This window comes from Lynx rufus, unplaced genomic scaffold (genome assembly GCF_022079265.1).
Source record: "Lynx rufus isolate CCGP_SWC_20201006 ecotype Redwood Valley unplaced genomic scaffold, mLynRuf1.p SCAF_3, whole genome shotgun sequence".
NCBI lineage: Eukaryota > Metazoa > Chordata > Mammalia > Carnivora > Felidae > Lynx > Lynx rufus.
The window spans coordinates 15,497,637-15,514,520 of record NW_025814845.1 but is presented as its reverse complement, the minus strand read 5'-3'; positions in this window follow the sequence as shown (position 1 = coordinate 15,514,520).

The following is a 16,884-nucleotide window of genomic DNA, read 5'->3' as shown; positions in this document are numbered from 1 at the left end:
AACATTAAGAAAGTTAAACATAAAACTGAATAGTGTCACCAATACTATAAGAGAAGAAGTACAGGATACCACCTAGGAGGAATACCTTCTCTAGTTTGGGGATAAACAACAACAACAATAACAACAACAAGAACAACAACAACCACAAACTTCCCATACAAAGTGGCTTCAAATTGTGTGTATTGCATGTGTGTGTACATGTGTGTAGGTTTACTGGGTAAGAAGGTCAGTATATGAAAAGGCTCCCAGGGGAAAATACGTTTTGGGGACTTGATGCAGGGTTATTTGCTTTCCAACCACATACATTCTTAATAACTTCAGTTATGTGCACAGGGTTCCTGACTGTTTCATCCTACAGAGAGGGTCTGACCATCAGTCAACTTCCAGGAGAACCAATGAAGCATTATGAACAAGGACCTTATGAAAGCAAATTCTGTTGAATTGAATTGGCTCTCTTCATAGACCTGGAAATCATCTGGTCTGACTTTTAAAAATATACCAAATATGAATAATTCAGTCAAGCCTGAAATCAGCACCTTGAATGAGTATGGCTTTTAGTGTTCGTTCATTCACTCAATTATTTCGTAATTATTTGTTGTTTATCAGCACCACAGAACCCACTGTACTAAGCATTTGCCTTATGTAATTCTTTCATCATAATTAATCATTTTTCCTAAATACTTATCCTAATTTTCCTGTACCTCCTTATAACACATTTACAGTTTGTTTCTGTCACTGGGTGTTGTGTGTGTAAGTATCCTCGAGTAGACTGCAGGATTTTGTGTTTTTTTTAACTTTTTTTTAAAAAAAATAATGTTTATTTATTTTGAAGGAGAGAGAGATAGTGTGTGAGCACGGAGGGGCAGAGAGAGAGAGATACAGAATCTGAAGAAATCTCCAGGCTCCGATGTGTCAGCACAGAGCCCAACGCAGGGCTCGAACTCGACAACTGCAACATCATGACATGGGCTGAAGTCGAATGCTTAACCAACTGAGCCACCCAATCGCCCCTGGACTGTAGCATTTTGAAGGAAGAAATTATGTTCTCATTCCTATGTTCCATTTAGCCAATGGCACAGATATAATAGGGGTTCTGTAAATGATTGCTGAATGAACCAGTGAATGCATAGACAGATGGATGATGGATGGATGAATGGATGGAGACAGACTTGAGTACAAAATTTTTCCTACCATCATGAATCCTATAATCTAATGCTGATCATGTATGCATGGTTAATTAGAAATATTTTTCAACATTCAAATTATCATCTCTTTTCAATTTATGTTTACTGTTGTAGTGCCACAATCTTACCATGATCCTAAAGATACCATCAAAGAGCTCTATAGGATATTTAGAGTTTAAATATTTATCTCTTCTAAGTCAGCTGAAGTTTGATTTTTAAGTCCCCTAGAGTACTGATTCCTGACTTTTCCCCTTAATTTCATTAAAAAGGCAGCCCCAAATCCCCCACGAAACCATTTTAACATGCTGTTCCTTTCCCTCAAGTTAGATAGAATTGAAGTGGATAAGAACAGAGTTGGAATTTAAAGAAAGTCTGCAGTCATCAGGAATCTGAGAACAAAACAGAAGTATACCTTTTCATTAACATCATTTCCAACCATTCTGTGGTCTATTTGATTGTCATTTTCCCAAAAGTCCTGCCATATTTTCCTCCTTCCTTTCAACACATTCAGCACATCTTTTTGGACTACTTCATGCCATGGACATTGGTCTGGTTGACCAAGCATAACAGGTTCAAAAACTCCAGTGGAACATTTGTTACTCAACAACTTATTTTGGGAAAATAAGATATTTCTTACTTTTGCACACATTATTAGAGAAGTGCATCTGTATATTTCATTTGAGTAAACTGAGTCAATAAAACAGTGTTTTCTCCCTTAAAATCAGGGGATGTTCATTATATACTGTACTCTGCAAGTTAGGAAAGTGCATTCTGTAACATGAAGGAGAGGACAGAGATGGAGATTATAGTCGGAGAAACCAAATTCTGAATCCCAAATACCCTACTACTCTGATATGAGACAAATTCCTTAATCTTAGTGAGTCTCAGATCCCTTTTATGTAAAATGATAATAATAATAACCTTACTCTATTGTTACCATGTCACTATGAGAAGTTTGAAATACAATGGATATCAAAATACTATGCCTTGTTCTAGTATGTGGAAAACTATCGTTGGTGGTGATTACTGTACACAGGTAGTAGACTAAGCCTTCTACCTGCATTTTCTTATTTAGTATTTCCCCAAACTCTGTGAGGCAGATTGTACTTTTATCATTATTCTTAAATGAGGAAGTTGATACATAATGAAGGTAAAATTTGACGTAGATCATAGAGCTATGTGACAAACCCCAGAGCTAAAAGGAACCACGTGGGATACAAGGGTTTATGATTTGATAGCAGAGTAAAGAATGTTTACCTCTGAGGCCAGCCTATTCCCAGGAGTAAGATGTATACAGATTGAAGCTGAGGATGGGGTCAAAAGGGCCGGGGGCTACAGGAGGAGAGAAACTCAACCAAAGTTTGATTAGCAAATATTTTGTTCTAATTGATCACTGAGAATAAGCAATTCAACTAATTATCAATGAGGCAAGGAATAAGACATTAGATTTTGTATCTAGCCCTGCCATAGGTAAACAAAGGGGTGTTCATGGGTCGTAAGGAAATCGTATTGGAAAGGGTGACTCTTTGAGTAAGCCATTTCTCAGAACACAAAAGAATGGAGAGATTTCTTAACCTTCACTCTTTTCCAGAATCATAGGACTCAGGTAAAGTTCAACATTGTACTTCCCATTGGTTAGACATGGTGAAGATGAGATTAGTTTTGAAAGTTCTACGTTGAAAGTGGTGGGGTCCCCAGGTGATCTTGTGATCTCCCTTCCCTGGAGTGTTAACTGAGTCAGTAAGTTTTAGAAATTCTTTGTTATAGCAGCTTAGTAGCTTAAATGGTAAAGTGCTCCATTTTAAAAGCCACCCCCATTGTGATGTCAATCAAGACACTTCACCTCATGAAACTTAGTTTCCCTGCCTACTAAATGATGGAGTCTTACTAGACAAATCCTTAAAGAGCCTTCCAGCGTTGACCTTCAAAACTTCAGAAGATATAAAGATTTGTCCAAGTGCCCCATGGTTTGAAGTGTGGAATCAGAGGCTGAAGCACACCTTACTCTTCCTCCCAATACTCAGGCAGCATCAGTGTAGGAGCCACTTAGGAATGTTCTGGCTTTGGAGGTCATAGGGCCCTTTCATTAGCAATTCAGAATAAGGCTATCAAGGCTGCTTTTGTCTTCCATTCTGCCAATCAATCATTCATTCTTCCTAAGCCTGCAGTACCCCATTTGCATTGCCTTGCATAAATGGGGTGCTTCTTGGATTCTTTCTTTTCTAACCCTTCTGATTTTCTATATTTTCTTTCCATTGTCCTCCTGAATTTTTTTCTGTGTCAAGCAAACTCAGTTTTTGGTGTTGTTTCATGCCTTCCCGAAGGCCAAGTCTGTTTCCTGCTTAATATTCAAGAAGCATTCTTGAAGCTCATCTCTTTTGAAAAAGCCCACAAAACTCACCGGTGCTCAGCTGATGACTTACTTCAGGTTCTGTCATTTCTCTGCATTGGGATCTTAGCATGTAAGCTAGTTGAAGCAGGACTGTATGGGTCTTATTTATCACCCAGTGCCTTGGATGTAGCACTGTAATAGATGTAAAGTTTACCCGAATACCAAACCTTTAGATTAGAAAAAAAGGTATAATGTTACTGATAGGTGGGCTTTGCATTACAAATATGAGTGACAGCCTAAAGTGAGTTTCAATGAAATAAAGGTAAGTTATAACTTCAATTAAGCAGAGCACCCGAGCTTTGTATTATTTTTGTTCAATTGGAAAGCATCAAGTACAATCTTGGGAAGAATTTTGGTGGATAGTGGATGATGGGGTTTTAAAATGGTGGTGGTAGGGGTCCAGAGCCCATGGGCAAGAAGGAATTCTTGAGATGTCTTGGGTGCAAAAAGGTAATTTTATTAAAGACAGGGACAGGACCTGTGGGCAGAAAGAGCTGCCCCAGACCAGACCAAGGAGAGACTGGTTATATACTTGGGAGTTGGGGGAGATAAAGTCAAGGGGAAGTTTCCAAAGGGAGTTTCATATACTAAAGAAGACTCACAGAATATGAAGGCAGAGGCGGAGGCCTAGTTATTGTCAAGCTAAGGTTGTTTTTCCCTCTAGCAAAGCATTGACATTAAGACGATAGGGAGTTCCTGGAGAAAAGTACTACCCTGCCTGCCTCAAGTATTTGTCAGTGGGCTGCAGGTTATAAGGAAATTTAATTTTATCTACCATTTCCTTCTGTGTTTGCTTCCCACATCATTGGACATATGCCAAAGAGAATAGAAGAGGTACAGAAACCATCTTAAAGACCTAAATCCAAAGACCTAAAGGTGACAAAGTGCCTGTGTAATCTTGAAAATGTTACCTTATCTCTCTCACCTTAGTTTCCTTGATGACAAACTAGGGACAATGATTACCTTAAAGGACAGCAGAAGGGAATGAATAAAATAATGTATGGAAAATACCTTAAGCTCTGTAGGCCTATGGTAGACATCCAGGAATGTTGGAGTTGTTGTTAATATCATATAGTTAATTACCATTGACTTACCCAACTGGATATCGTTTATAAGCCCAGAAGGTAAGGGATGGAATCTTGAAGCTCTGAATGTGGGGCACTCTGTGGATTTTTAAGACAAGTGTTCCCTGTAGAAAGAGAAAAAACAGAAATTTGAAGAGTCATGTCTTCAAGCAGCTCTAATATTTAGGTGATTAAAATAGTCTCATCTTTTCATCTCAGCCACTATCAACCTTTTCTTTCCTTTTCCTGTCCTACTCGTATCACTAGATTCTTGATTATTCTTTGCTTCCTATCTACCACTTACTAGACTCCCTGATGGCTGCCACCTTTGGGTCATGTTTTCAGATGTAAATGTTCCTCCTTTATCTCCATAGAGCTCTGTGAGGAAAAAAATACCCAAAACACTCTGGACAAAAAAAACCCAAAAACCAAAAACCAAACACACACACACACACACACACACAAGAACATCAAAGTCCAAAAGAGAGGAAAATATTAGAAAATAGAGAAAGGTACAAAAGAGAGGCCAAATACAAAATTTGTACAGATGGAGTAGTTTTAATGTGACAAAGAGAAAGGGAGAGTGGCTTTTGCTGGCTCATTTGGTCAAAGAAGATAATTTGGATGATTGAGTTGCGTGGTTTGGAGTTACACAGAGCACATATTTATTGGATAATTGAAATCTCTCTCACTTACTTTGAGCTAATAGATTCTGTCCTTAAAGCTCAATGCTGTCAAATACTAGAGTTATATAACTAAAAGGAGAAACAATAATTTTAGAGGAAAAAATGATTCATTAAACAAAGTAAAAACTTTGTCCTTAGGAAGTTCTTAAGTATATTTGACTGGCCATTGCTATATGGGAACTTTCTGAATGTTGGTGGCAGTAATGGGACAGAAATGAATCAGTTGGGGCTGGTTTTAAGAAATGGCCTCAGCCCCTAAGTGGTCTGCCAAGTTTCTGTTAAACATCTCACATTATTGAGGATACAAGTCAAAATCACTTATCAGCAGTTCTTCTAAATAGCAAGGAACATGTATCAAAGAGGCCATGAAGGCATTTCTAATGAGAAAAAATGCTCTTACTTTTTGAGAAATTAACTGCTCCAATAAATTGCAAAGATAAAGTAGGAAAAGTTATCACAATAATGTCTGTTGTAATAAAACTAAACTGTACAGCTGATAACAGTTAAAATGCCAGAAGGTAAGTTAATGAAATACCATTCTCCTAAAAGCCCCTTTGGTCCTTACTCTGAAATATAATTCTGACACTCACATATAAAGGATATGGTGGAAACTACATGGAAATACTGTATATGCACATGATCTACAGATTCATTGCCTATGAACTTTTGAATACATATAAAGTTTAAAAAGCAGAGTATATTAAATGAAACTTTCAGGAAGGTGAAATAAAATAATCCTAGGACCTAAAATTGATTCTTAAAGTGTAAAAGAGCTGAAAGTCTGTGGAGAGAGAAAGCAGTCTGAATTGCTAGCTGGCATTGGAAAATTTCTACCAAAGATCACGGGAACGGGGCAAACATGGACTCACTGAAGTTTCCCTAACACTTTCTGTGGATTCATGAAGGTAGGAGAGGCCTGAAGCTTCTGTTACCATTTTCCTCAAATTCCTAGGCAAACTGAAAATTTGTAGCAGTGCAAAGGAATTCATAAGGATAATGAGAGCGTGAAAAAGAAAACAAACAAATAGCAAACATAAATATCGGAAGGTAATCTTAAGTAGGAGAGTTTGGGGTAATAGCTTTGCTGTTTATTACTGGACTTCTCTCATACATAATGATCAAAAAGGCCATGAATGGTGAAAACCTGTGTGTGTGTGTGTGTGTGTGTGTGTGTGTAGACAGAGACAGCAAGACAGCACACATGTGAATGAGCAGGGAATGTGGAGAAAGGGAGAAAATGGGAGGGAGGATAAAAGACCAAAGCTGCAAAAGCCTTAGAAAGCCAAAGATACTATACGCACAAATGCTCAGATACCAGGCCGAAAATCTCAGAACTCAGGCCCAGCTTCCTTTCACGTGATGAAACCCAAATGGTTCAGGGCATCTTTCAAACAAACAGCCGAAGAGTAGTAAACAGAGCCATCTTCAGTTACCATGAGTTCAATGAGAGCCAGGCAAGGGCCCTATACACATAACCACATCGTGACTAATTAAGTAAAATCAACAACAAGAACAGTGAAACAATTACACGAGAAATAAAAAAAAAAAAAAACAACTGAGAGCCACCAAAACTCTGTAAGAAAAGGCACGAAGAAATAGTACAAACGTCTCTGCTTTGAGCCATCTGTGCCACACCCATCAGCTGGTAATAATATGACTCTGGGTAGCAATCGAAATGATCCAAGGAAGGGCTTTATGAAGGCATGGCAAGACGAATAGATTTTTTTTTCTGGGTTTCCGGTCTTTGTTTATGGATAATTACAATTTGGCAAAGTGTAGAGAGGCCCATCCCATGAATGTGTCTCCTGTGTTTTACTTAAGCAACAGCTCACAAAGGAACTGATTCAGTTTACCACCATACCAGTTAAATGTTGTCGAAGGAGAAAACCTCCAAGTGATGTGTAAATTTTAAATTATCAGCTGACTTAAAGTACAGCAAATTCTCCAACCGGAATTCCAGATAAGTGTACTTAAGATGTTTACCTGTCCTGTGAAGGCAATTTTGTTTATCTTAACATATTTGAAATAAATCTTGCTTTCAAGTTATAGCCATTTGATCTTACTCTATTTTAGACTTTACTTTCATATATTCTCAAATACAACCTTATGTATCCTTGTGTTTGTTGAAATCTTAAAGATATGGAAAGTGAATAATCTTGGCTTTAATGTACGTAAGAACAGCCTATTCTGAGAATAAGGAGATATTTTGTGGAAAGGACATGGAAAATTATAAGCTGGTTAAACTACCCTCATCTATATCAAGTCAGTTCTATCTTCAAATATGGCTTATCTTTTTGTTAAAAATGAATTCTCAGGGGGTGAGCCACTGGGTGGCTCAGTCGGTTAAGCATCAGACTTCTGCTCAGGTCACGATCTAGCGGTCCGTGAGTTCGAGCCCCGCGTCGGGTTCTGTGCTGACAGCTCAGAGCCTGGAGTCTGTTTCAGATTCTGTGTCTCCCTCTCTCTCTGACCCTTCCCTGTTCATGCTCTGTCTCTCTCTGCCTCAAAAATAAAGGTTAAAAAAAAATTTTTTTTTAAATAAAAAAGAAAATGAATTCTCAGAATATCAATGTATCAATTGATAGTCTTTGGGTGCATGCCACAGAAACAAATTCTGATTAATTTTAGCAAAACTGGAAATTTATTAGGAAGAATATAGAATTGCTCAGTAATTCAAAGGAATAGTTCAAGAAACATACCGGCAAGGACAGATACGGCAGTTCCAGGAATCCAAGCAACAAGAATTAATGGGCAGTTTGTTCAAAGTGCTGGCCTTGGGATGAGTGAAATCTGACCATTTTTAATCTCTGGATTGCTCAGTTTAATATTCAAATTCCTGGTAGAGAACTTAGTTATGGCTTACTTTGAATCATTTATGTACCCTTTGCCAATGGGAAAGCTGAGCCATGTGATTGGTCAGTTTACCAAGACTAGCCAATGAGGGAATTTGAGCTTCTGTTACCAGAAGAAAAGGAAACAGATGTCAGGAAGACAAAAAACCAAATCTATGCTTAAATACATTCATGGTGAGAGATTAATGTATAAAATATTATGAAAAACTCAACATGATTAATAGGTCAGAAATAATTTATGCTTTTTAGAATTTAATTTATCTCTGCTCCATTCAAGATAATGAAGAAAATTATATTGTGTCCATTCATATTGAGCCAATATTTATTAGAGATATATTATGTAGTAGGTATAAGTTTTCTATGTATTATCTCATGAAATTATCACCAGAAATTCCTGTTCGAACTAACATTTCTACTTTGTGCTTATGAAAACTAAGGATCAGAAAGTTATGCTGACTTCTTTATTGTCACCCCACAAGTAATTCTGGTCCATTTTTTGATTATATTTCTATTATTTGTGCAGAGTATCTTCACTGAATTATTTTAATGACATTACATTGTAACACTAAAATAAAGAACTAAAACCTGGATAATAATGCAAAATCAAACAAACAAACCAACAAACCAAAACCCTATAACACTGTTTTTATGATTAGTGCTGAAACTACATCTGTAGATTTAGAACCTTATATACAGAACAATACATAGCAGATTGAACATACAACACCACTCCTTCTAACAATCTCACTAAAATGAAAAGAAAGGAAGGGTATAAAATCTCCAGGGGAAGGATCAGTAATCGAGATAGGACAACAAATTTTTGGAACATAGAAAACAAAAGAAGAGTTAACAAGACAGAGAAAGTAGAATACTAATATATTTTTTAACCTGAGTTTCCATCTATTATAAGATGCACCATTAGTTTGTTTCATTGAGAAAGAAAAAACTCACTGCCAAATATAATTATAAATTTATGATTATGAATGTTTACTTATCTATTGTTATGTAACAAACCACCCCAAATTTAGAAGCTTAGATCAACAATAATAATTTCATTATTATCTCTCACAGTTTTATGGGCTGCCTATACTGGCTGGATCAGGAAATATCATGCCGTTGAGACCACATAGTTGCTAGGTCTGGCATCATCTCAAAGGCTTCTTCACTCACATGGATGATGATTACTGTTAGTTGTCATCTGGGACTTTAAGTGGGTCTATTGGCTGGAACATGCAGCCTATACATGTAGCCTGGGCTTCCTCAGAGCATACAAGGTATTTACAAGAACAAATATCCCAAGAGAGATAGCCGGATAGAGCCATATTGCTATTTGAGATCTATCTTCAAGTCACATAGTCTCACTTTCACTCCATACTGTTGAACAAGGCAGCCACAAAGGTTCAACCAGCTTCAATGGGAAAAGACATATATTCATTACCTTCTTGGAAGAATGGTAAGGTCACGGTGAAAAAAACAGCATGTTCGAAGAAGATATTATTATAGCTATTTTTGGAAAAGACAATCTTCCACAGTGCAATTGAATGTAATATGGTTCCCCACATTCAAAAATATTAAAGTGAGAAAAAAATTTATCTTAGAATCAGTAAGTATGGTAATTATCTACAGTTGAAATATCAAAAAAGAGGGCCAAAAAATCCATGTTGTAGAACCTTAGAAAGTTTAGGAATTTGAAGCATCAGCTACATTAAAGCTTTCTTTAATATCTGTAACTGGTTGAAAGTTTGAATTAAAGAACAGTTAGTTCATGAGATTCTTTCCTCATCTGCCATAACAGAGTTAGCATCCCTTTCACTCCTGGCAGGACATAACTTGCTATGTGGAGACATTAAGCCAAGATTCTCAAGGTCTGGCAAATAAGAAGCACATTATTGAAAATAGAGGTATTTTTAAAGAGTCTACACATAGAACCTAAGATCCTCATCTTTCTTCTTGTTAGTTCCAAGAACTTTGGCAAGGAAATTTATTCTTCATCCTTTTCCCTCTACCTTTACAGATGATGATTTTCTCTGGAAATAGGAGGTTGACTTCTAAGCAAGTAATGGCTTCAAGAGTGAACAGAAAGATGTGCAGAAATGGACATTTAAATATGTAGGGACAAAGAGTGCTATGACGCCAACCCAATCACCCTATAGTGAAGTCTTGCACACAGAACTTCCAATCATCTCTTTAGTGCTTTAATTTTAAGTATGAGACAGTAGTCAAGAATCATCAGACATATATGGGAAGGTTCAGCATGAAAAAAAGGAGATTGAAGCAAATACCAGAGGGAATTCGCCACAAATAGGGACAAGCAGAGATCTGAATAAATCTTAAAACACACAGATTTTCAACCTTAAAGAGTTTAAGAAGATATTACATTCTTGAAATGAGGATAAACTTATAGAACAAGGAAATTTAAAAAAAAAGTGAAAAGGGAATAATTAGAGTACAAAAAATGATTTTACAGTATAGTTTCAGTTAAAAATTCAACAGAAATCTTTTCTTATTACTATGATAAGTATGCTTAACCTATGTTCTTCATGAAATACCTACAAATTACCTATTGTAATGTGCAATACAGCATTATTATCTAGAGATACAATGTTATACAACAGGTCTCCAGAACTTATTTATCTTTCATAATTGAAATTTTATACACATTAATTAGCAACTCCCAATTTCTTTCTCCCCAATTTGGCAACCACCATTTTATTTTTTTAATTCTATGAGTTTGACTATTTTAGATACCTCATATAAGTGGAATCATGAAGTATTTGTTCTTCTGTGATTGCTTTATTTCACTTAGCATAATGTCTTCAAAGTCCATCTATGTTGTCATATTATAGGATTTCTTTCTTTTTTAAAGCAGAATAATATTCCATCATATATATATATATATATGTATACACATACACACATATATATGTACACATATACGTACATATCACATTTTCTTTATTCATTTATCCATGAATAGACACATATTTCTACATCTCAGATATTGTGAATAGTGCTGTAGTGAGCATGAGAAGGTTAATATCTCTTTGAGATCCTGATTTCAATTATTCTGGAAAAATACCTAGACGTGGTATTTCCGGACCATAGGGCAAATCTACTCTTAGTTTTTTGAGGAGCCTCCATACTGTTTTCCTTAGTAGGAGCACCATTTTTCATTCCCCAAAACAGTGTTCAAGGGTTCTGATTTCACTAATACTTGCTGCCTTTTTTAAGTAATAACCATACCAATAGGTGTAAAGTGATAATCTCCTTGTGGTTTTGATCTGCATTTCCCAGGGGATTAGTGTCACTGAGTAATATTTTTATATACCTTTTGGCCTCAACAGAAATCTTCAAGAAAATAGAATCAAAAGGCCAAGATTTTCCAAAAATAGGTAAGAAAGGAGATTCTTAAATGATAAATGATAAATGAGTAGGTCCATCATCTGACTAATATAAATTCCAGGAAAAGAAAACAGGGGAAATTTAAAAAAAAAAAAAAAAGGAAATCACCAAAGAAATAATGCAAGGAAATCTTTCAGAACTAAAGTCCCACTTCAATTCTGTGCAGAATAATGAGGAGGAAAAAAATCACCCACACTAAGGCTTATTATCATAAAATTTCTCACACTAAAATAAATTAAGATCCAAATTGTTTTCTCCTATGGAGAAAACAAACAAGTCTTATCTAAAGGATGGAGAAACAGAATGGCAATTGACATCTCAAAACTATAAACCAAACAACAGTGGAGTAATGCTTTAAAAATCTTGAAAATAATATGTTTTTCTTTGTCAACAGAGAATTCTATCTCTAGACATCTATCAATCAAATTTGAGAGTACACAACAATTTTCAACAGTAAGTTTCAAACTATTTATCACCAGTCACCTTCTTTTTAGGCGACTATTTTTAGGCATCTCAAATTATGTTCCATCAAAACAAGAAAGTAACTGAGAAAGAAGATACTGAATCAAGGAAAGCATGGATCCTCCATGAAGAGAGGTGAGCAGCACAGCAGGCCTGAGATATAATTTGAGAAAGGGGTAGAAGAATGGGGACTTTAGGAATGATGTCTCCAGGGAGAATGGAGAAACAAACAGATGACATAATGTTTTAGAACACATAGAAAAGAGGTTTTCAAAGTGGTTTGATATTTTTTGAAGATTTAATGGAAAAATTAATGATAGGGACATAGAAAGTTAAGCAAAATTAATTCAAGAAAATTATTTAAATCCAGAAAAAAAAAACAAAATATTGCACAGGAAAGGTAATTGAAATATAGTGCTTGACTTGGCTCAGGAGTAAAAAATAATTACTTATATGTAAACACTGAAAATTGCTTTATCTGAACAATTTTGATAAAACTGCATTGGAAGAAGGAAAGAATGCAAAGTAGATGGTGGGGACATTTGGGTGTTGTCTTCTTATTTCATAATAGCAAGGCCATAAATAATGTCCAAAGTTAATAAATCAAAAAAGAGGAATATTACCATGCTTTTGGAATTAAGAGTGAAGAGGAAAAGGAAAAATGTTGCTGTCGTTTGCATTCATTTTAAGTCTTACAGTACCACTTAACTTTTGAAAATGATGCATAGGTGTTATGTTGATAAAAATAGTTTTTAAAAAGATAAGAGTAGAGACTTTCAACTTACAGAAATAGAATCTATATCCACACTTCTCCACTTATGACCTATTTGCCCATAAGCAAGGTGTTTTCCTTTCATAGCCCCAGTTGGGGATATATAAAATGAAGAAAATAATAGCAGTTACTGTGTATAACACTTTGCCATGAGAAACACTTGAATGCATTATTATATTTAATCATCACAGAGTTCCCGTGACTTTTCACACTCTTGTTGTCCCATTTTATATATGGGAAAAGAGGGACACAGGGAGGTTAAGTAATTTGTCCAATTTAATATTATAAATCATTGATGAAAATGGAATTTGAACTCAGGTAGCAAAATACCAGAAATATCCCCAACTCTCCCCATTGTAAAATTAATATAGAATTTAAATGAGAGCACCTAGCACTCAGCTTGCAGGAGTAAATGTCCAATAAATATTTGTAAATGAATGAGTAAATGGTCACTTAACAACTTCACTAAATGCATAAAACGCATATGATCCATTTTATAATGTTGATGTACTGAACTCACATAGTAGTTTTCCAGGGATTGCCAGAGCTTTAGTGTATGATTGGGCCACTTGGATTGAAATATATATCCCTGCATCCACCAAAGGATCTACAAGTAAAATAATTAACTATAAGGGCACATGGGTGCCTCAGTCAGTTGAGTGTCCAACTTTGGCTCAGGTCATGATCTCTCAGTCTGTGAGTTCGAGTCTGGTGTGGCGCTCTGTGCTGACAGCTCAGAGCCTGGAGCCTGCTTCGGATTCTGTGTGTCTCTCTCTCTCTCTGACCCCCCGCTCATGCTCTGTCTCTCTCTCTCTCAAAAATAAACATTACAAAAGAATTATGCTATAATGGTGGTTTACTAATAATTTATATAACTACCCTAGTTAGAAAGTATTTGTAGATCACAAGGGACATTTTTCATTATGACACCTGGGCAGGTAAAGCAATTTCTACTGTTAAATACTAGCTAGGAAATTATATTTTTCAAATTTAATTGAAACCTTTAAGAAGGTTACCAGAAGGAAACCTTCCTCTGTCAGTTCTTCCTTCTCGCCTTTGTACTGGATCAATTCTCCTATCAATTGTGCTAATGTGCATTACATCAGGCATGCCACCCAGAAGTGGGGATGTCTGGGACTGAAGGTCTGTTAAGGAGTAAGAATGGATTGCTTATCACCCTGTTTAGGTTAGCTTAGCCTTTTACAACATTTTCATTGATCTTTGAAGGAGAATGTTATCAAATTTCATTCAGGTTTTATTTCTGTCTACAGTTAATTATTATACATGTAAAATAAAAGTTCTGCCATCAGGTGTTTAAAATCCTAAATTCCTCAAAGAAGTTTCAAAGAAAGGCCAAAAAAACTTAATTAATTAATTAAAGGTTTTTTTAAAGATATAAAAACAAATAAGATATATTTTATTAACTACATATAGAATTAAAGCTCAAGAAATTTGTGGGGTTTTTTTTTTAAGTTTTAAAAAGAAGCTCTGGAAAGGGGTTTGTGCACTGCTAAGAGTTGTTTGGTTGATGCACCAGATTTAAAAAGCGTAAGTTGAAACACAAAACTCTCGATGCTAAGTCTCATGTTTTTTATGCCACGTTGTCTGCTATTTAAAAACAAACAAGGGGCGCCTGGGTGGCTCAGTCGGTTAAGCGTCCGACTTCAGCCAGGTCACGATCTCGCGGTCCGGGAGTTCGAGCCCCGCGTCAGGCTCTGGGCTGATGGCTCAGAGCCTGGAGCCTGTTTCCGATTCTGTGTCTCCCTCTCTCTCTGCCCCTCCCCCGTTCATGCTCTGTCTCTCTCTGTCCCAAAAATAAATAAAACGTTAAAAAAAAAAAAACTCTTACTAAATATTAATTGTACAATCACATGATTGAAGATTCATAAATTTGAATGTTACATAAACAACACTGTCACTGACTACTCATATATGTTCCCATGTCACTTTATTCAAAAATCCCAAGAGTTTAAAAACAGCAATCTGGCTTTTAAAAAGGTTTCCATTACCAAACATGCAAACTAATTTCTCATTACTGGTCATGACTACCAAACTCTAAGAATTGATTTTACTCTCATATGAGCCTCAAAAGAATTAGTTTCAACTCAAGAAAATAGAACTATGAAATAAACCATGATTTTAACAGGATAGATGGTAGAAAAGCTTTGTTTTGTTTTGTTTTGTTTTGTTTTGTTTTGTTTTGTTTTTATGAGGTTATCCACAATGCTTGAAGTTTCTTTGGAACACATCTTGGCATTTTTTTATAAGATGCACATTTTAGTGTACCTTCATTCTTGCCTCTTTTAGGCAAAAGAAATAAAAACCTGGAATTTCAGCATAATACATTAGGGGTACTAAACTCAAAGAAATTTTTGGTTTACTTCTTGCTGGTTATAAATGGCTGCTAGATGCTAATAAAAGATTTGGTTGATTGGTCAGCAACTTTCAGAAATATATCATGAGTCAGTTTTTTAACATATTGAATCCTTTTTCCATCCTTTGTAATGCAAACACTACCAATTATTATAAGCCATCTTTTAAAAATTATTTTGCTACTCAAAATTTGGTAGAGGATTGTTATACACAAAAGAAGGTAGGCTGTTAACCTGCATCATTCAGATTAAAATTCACTCCCAACATCATCATGCAGCTATGACTACACCTACCACGAAACCAAAAAGGGATATGTCCTAAGTGTTTTCAAGATATATCTGCTTTGAGAGAACATGATATAAAAAAATATATGCAGGATGGCCACCCCTTCGATATTATAATTTGAACATGGTTGATCACCTTGAATGGTTTCAGAGAACTGAACACTAATAAAAGCCTAAGCATGTGATCCTTGGGACAAATGATTATAGGAAAGAAAAATTAGGCTCTGGAAAAAGTCCAAAAAGATGGTATTTGAATTTGGTTCTGAGCCCTTCCAAACGTCACCGTGGCTACTGTTTGGGCACATCTCTTAATAGGAGAATTAATTGATCTAAACAGAATAAGCTTAAGGTTCTATCTTAACATGGAGCAGGTTGCTTGGGGATTCAGACTGTACATCAGGTTGTAGCTTGATAAGTTGGTGAGATTATTCATTTGAGAGACATGCAGAAGCAGACCGGGGAAGCAGGAAGATTGCGTCATGGTGCTCCACGGCATGCCTTTATAATTTGTATACAAGTCGGTGCGAGAGCACTGAATCAAGAAAACTTAATTTTGACAGGTCTGATATATAGTCTATTTTGGTTAACCAAAAGGAACACATACATTTACTACATTAGAGAAATTTCCATTATTTTTCTCTCAGCCATGAAAATCGATTTTGATGTGATTACACTCAGAGGCTGCTTGATGTGCCTCTGACAGCACAAAATGGATAGAGACAGTGGGTGGTATAGAATGTGGGAAATTGTGGCTAAGCTGGACTCTGGCTAAGTGAGAATCATAGGATTCAAATACCAATTAGGATAATTTGTGTGAAAACAGACCTAAGATAAAATAATGGTGACTATGCTATATTTGAATGATAAGGAAAAAATATTTCAATACATCAAGTAACCAAGGGTTTTCACCATTTCGTTTTTATTATAAGCTTTATCTAGAGAAATGCAGGGATATCACCAATTGTAACCGGGGAATATTTTATTTCTTGAATAAAATAATGAACCCTTATTACATGCAAGGCATTTATTTAAGAAATCTTTATGGAGATTATTTGATAAAGAATCTATATTTGATAAAGAAAGAAGTAAGAATTAGAGACTCTGTGGTTGTAACTGGAAATTTCATTTCCGTTTCTTTTCAGAGCTCCTCTCTTGCTATTTGTGCAACTATCCTTACTTTCATTCATTCGTTCATTCAATAAATATTTATCCAGTGCCCAAAGGCAAGGCACTTGACTAAGTATCTGGTACACAAGAATAAATGAAGTAGACAGCTCTCGTCTTCATGGAATGTATAGTCTAACTGGGAATGCATGCGAGTAAAGAGAAATTACTATAAAGTGTGGTAAGTGCTGTAATAGAAGACTAAGTTCGGCCATGGAAGATGAATAGAGTCTATTCAGGGGAGCAGTT